Source organism: Lathyrus oleraceus, chromosome 4, assembly GCF_024323335.1.
Source record: "Lathyrus oleraceus cultivar Zhongwan6 chromosome 4, CAAS_Psat_ZW6_1.0, whole genome shotgun sequence".
Lineage (NCBI taxonomy): Eukaryota > Viridiplantae > Streptophyta > Magnoliopsida > Fabales > Fabaceae > Lathyrus > Lathyrus oleraceus.
Window position 1 is genome coordinate 457,925,275 of NC_066582.1, and position 4,597 is coordinate 457,929,871.

At 30.6% G+C, this 4,597-nt stretch overlaps 1 pseudogene; it reads right to left on the reverse strand.

The window, feature by feature from the left end:
• Nucleotides 1-4,296, reverse strand: part of LOC127137960 (uncharacterized) — a 12,092-nt pseudogene extending 7,796 nt beyond the window's left edge.
• Between the last annotated feature and the right edge of the window lie 301 nt (nucleotides 4,297-4,597).

The following is a 4,597-nucleotide window of genomic DNA, read 5'->3' on the forward strand; positions in this document are numbered from 1 at the left end:
TCTAATAAATGTGCATCTCTTGAAACTTATATTGTTGAACTAAATCAAATTATATGCAAATATGAAAAATGAAAACATGATTTAGATAATATTTTAAGTTATCAAAGATATGCTAATGATATAAGTGATTTAGGATATTGTAAGTTTGAAAAACCAAAGTCAAATAAAAAAAACTATCTTTGTTAAATATAACAATTCTAATAACAATGTTCAAACAAGAAAGATACAAAATAATTTTCAATAAAAAAAGACTTATATTAAGATTTATTTCTATACTCCTGAGAAGAATGCATCTTACAATAAATCTACATGCTTTTATTATAATTGTAAATGATATAATCCTAATGTATGCTATATTATAAAATTTGATGTGCCAAGTGATATATATATATATATATATATATATATATATATATAATATATATATATATATATATAATATATATATATATATATATATATATATATATATATATATATATATATATATATATATATAAAAGTAGAGAAACGTACTAACTCTCAAGGATGCAAATCACATTGGGTATTTAACATAATTTAAATTTATTTTACAAGAATGCTTGAAAGCCACAACCAACATGTGGTACCTTGATAGTGGATGTTTAAAACATATGAAGAGAGACAAATCAAATTCTCGACCTTGATCCTAAAGTCTAAAGGATTTTTCACCTATAGAAGATGATATTGTTTGACAAATAACTTCAAGCACAATAGGGTGGTCGGGGGGTGAATTCTGATATTAAAAAATTTAAGATCTTATAAGTTTTAAGACTTAGGAAGAAAATTGCGTTAGTAATTTTAAAATAAGAATAAAAAAGCATTCCCAAGTAAGTATACTAGTCCATTCAACAACATATTGTGACTTTATTATGGATAATGTGATACTTACTTGTTTCTTGCTATGTCGGGAGACAAGTGAATTCCCAAGTAAGTGACATGTACTGCTGGTACTTTTTCCATCTAATATGCACCTAAAAAAATCAAAATTGGTGTACCCAACTAAATCACAATTCACTCCCTTGTGGGAACCATTGACCTATTTGTTGTGTGCAAGTGAGATATCTCATGATGAGTTTGACCGCATCAAGATGTGATTCTTTTAGGGATGATTGAAAGTGAGCATAGAGACATACAATAAACATCATATCAAAAATGGGATGCAGTGAGATAGATAATATAGCCTATCATATCTCATTATTTTCTTCCTTCATCTTGTTTTCCATTTTCGTCCTTGTCGAGGTTGCATAATATTGACATTGGAGTTGTTATTGTTTTGGACCTCTCCATGTCAAATCTCTTTAGTAATTCTTTGCAATATTTGGCTTGACTGGTGAAGGTTCCTTCTTTAGTTTTATAAATTTGAAGAACTAAGGAGTATTGAAGCTCCACTATTATTGACATCTCGAATTCATTCTGCATCATTTCTAAAAATTCATTGCACAAGGACTCGTTAGTAGCACCGAATATGATATCATCAACATAAATCTAAACTAGTAAAATTTCATGTTTGGCTTTATTGGTAAAAATAGTTTTATCAACTTGCCCTCTTTGGAAGTTGTTTCCAAGAAATAATTTGCTTAGACGGTAGCTCTCGGGGTTTGTTTAAGACCATATAACGCATTCTTGAGCTTGAAAATATGATTGAGAAACATTGAGTTGATAAAACCAGGTTGATCAAAATATACTTCCTCTTGGATGTATCCCATCACTAAATTAGCTAAAGCTTTGGGAATGAGCTCCAAAAAGTTGTTTCGTTCAAATTTATTTAACTATTCTTGCATGGCAAGAAACCAATGTTCATCAATGATAACTTCGTCAATTCCCTTTGGCTAAATTTTTGAAACAAAAGTCACAAAGTTACATAACTCATTAAGGGATCTCCGAGTAGTGACTTCATTAGAGATGTCTCTAATGACATTTGGAATATGATGGTCTTTTTACTTCCTCCATTATTTTTTAAGATCTTGATGATCAGAATGGGTATCTATGTGTTAATCCTGAACATGTTCTTCATCCATGACTTTATTTTGACTTTGACCTTGTTCTGCTTCTTGATCATTTTCTTCTAGATTTTTTTTCCAGAATACCTACATAGTCAATAACTTATAATTCTAATGGTTTAGGATTAGATTCATCAAAAGTAACACGAACTGATTCTTTTATTGTCAGGTTTCTTTTGTTAAATACTCTAAATGATTTTCCCAAAGTTGAATATCCTATGAATATGCCTTAATCAACTTTTGCGTCAAATTTGTCGAGGTTATTTTTCATGTTGTTAAGAATAAAGCATTTACATCCAAACACATTTAGATGATAGATATTTAGTTTTATTATTTTATATAATGCATAGGGTGTTTGCTTTATAATTGGTCTTATCAATATATAATTTATGACATAGCAAGCAGTGTTTACTGCATCAGCCTAGAAGTATTTAAGAAGATTTGTCTCATTGAGCATTATCCTTGCAAGCTCTTTAAGAGATCTATTTTTCCTCTATACTACCCCATTTTATTTTGGAGTTCGTAGAGTGGAAAAGGTATGCCAAATACCATTCTCATTACAAAAACTTTTGAATTCATCATTTTGGAATTCTCCATTGTCGTCACTTCTAATGGATGCAATGCTTACTTCTTTTTCGTTTTAGATAGCCTTGGATAGTTTTTTAAAGGAAGCAAAACACATCACTTTTATGTGATAAGAATAATGTACATGTGTAGTGAGAGTAGTCATCCACAATTACTAGGATGTATACCTTCCACCAAGACTTACAGTTCTGGATGGGGAAAAAGATCCATGTGAAGCAACTGCAAGGGATGATTTGTGAAATTATATTTTTACCTTGAAAAGAAACTTTTACTTGCTTACTTTTTTAGAACGCTTCTAATAATCTGTTCTTTTTCAAGTGTAAGTCTGGAAGGTTGTCTACAAGATCCTTGTAGACCAACTTGTTTAAGTGGGCCATGTGGATGTGAGATATTGTTCTAGGCCACAACTAAGATTCATCCTCGTTACTCGGGAGACATACATCAATTGAAAGAATTTTATTTAAATTCAACATGTAGATATTTCCACTTCTTGGTACTGTAAATCGAGTCTCATTTGATTTATATTTTAAGACCTTGCAACCATAAGAATCAAAGGTTACACTGTTACCTTTGTCACATAAATGACTTATGCTAAGTAAAATATGATTTAGCCCTTTCACCTAGAGAACTTCCCCAATTGTTGGATTTGGGGACTTACCCATAGTGCCCAACCCTAAAAAATTTCCCTTATTACTATCACTATAAGAGTAAAAAACCTCTCTTCTTGGGAAAGGAGGAAAATAAGGTTTTATCATTGATCATGTGCTTTGAACAACTTCTACCAAGGTACCATTTAGAGTTCGAGAATGTAAAACACTCCTGCAAGAAAAGCTTATATCTTAACTTTGGGTACACATATCATCTTGGGTCCTTTATTGTTACTTTCATAAATATTCTTTTAATTTGGATTTATAATTGAGACATAAGAAGCCGATGAATTTTTTGTTTTGCATTCACAATATTTTTCATAAAAGTATTAAGGATGATGTCCTTCTTTACTCTCATGGATTTTCTTAATAAAGCAGAGCATGGAAATATGACATTCTTTATTAAAGTAATTTCATTTTAAGGTCTTTCAGTGAGGGGTGGTCTTACTGCTACAAATGTCCTGAAGTTTTTACTATTATTATTTACTTCATAGCCAAGGTCATCTTTATTGTAATAAGCTCTTTGATTTACTAAAAAAAAGATCCAAGTTCTCTCTTCCTTTGGTAACCTTGAAAAGTGTCTTATGAAGATCGCAAATTTCATTTTTCAAGATATCACATTCATTGCACTTGTTAGGTTCATCTTCTTCGTTAAAAATGGAAGAGTTTTGAAGTGTATCATTTTGTATTTCTCTAAGGATTTCTATTTCTTTCTCAATGTTTTTAATTTTATATTCAAGAGAAGATATAATATCATTGGATATAGAGACAATTTGTTATAGTTTACTTATTTCTTTTGTTAGCTTTTTACAAATGCGAAAAAGATCATGATAAGAGAAGTAAGAAGTTACCTTATTATCTTGATGATTAGCCATGATACAAATATTGGTTTCTTCTTCGTCATCTGTTGATTCCAAATCATTGTTCTCCCATGCGATGTAAGCCTTCTTGCCCCTTTTTCCGCACTTCCTTAGATTTCTTCTGATTTTGATTTTCCTTTTTTGCCAAGGAATATTTTGGCCTGATGTTCCCTTTATTTCCATATAGATAGCATGTAGGAGTGAATGAAGTGATTTCCTCATCTTTTTCTTGTTCCTCTTTTTGTTGTTTCTCATTCCTTAAGAATCTTTTGAAGTTTTTAACTATAAGGGTCATATCTTCATCAAAGTCGGAACCTTCGACTTTGAGGCTAGAATTTTGCTTTTATTTTTTCCTTCATCATCTATGGGAAGCCTTTTTAGTTTCATTTTGTGTTCCTAAAATTTATGAGAGAGAGAGAGAGAGTGTGTGTGTGTGTGTATGTCTGTCAATAGGTTCTAAATCCTTATATTCATAAATCAAAGT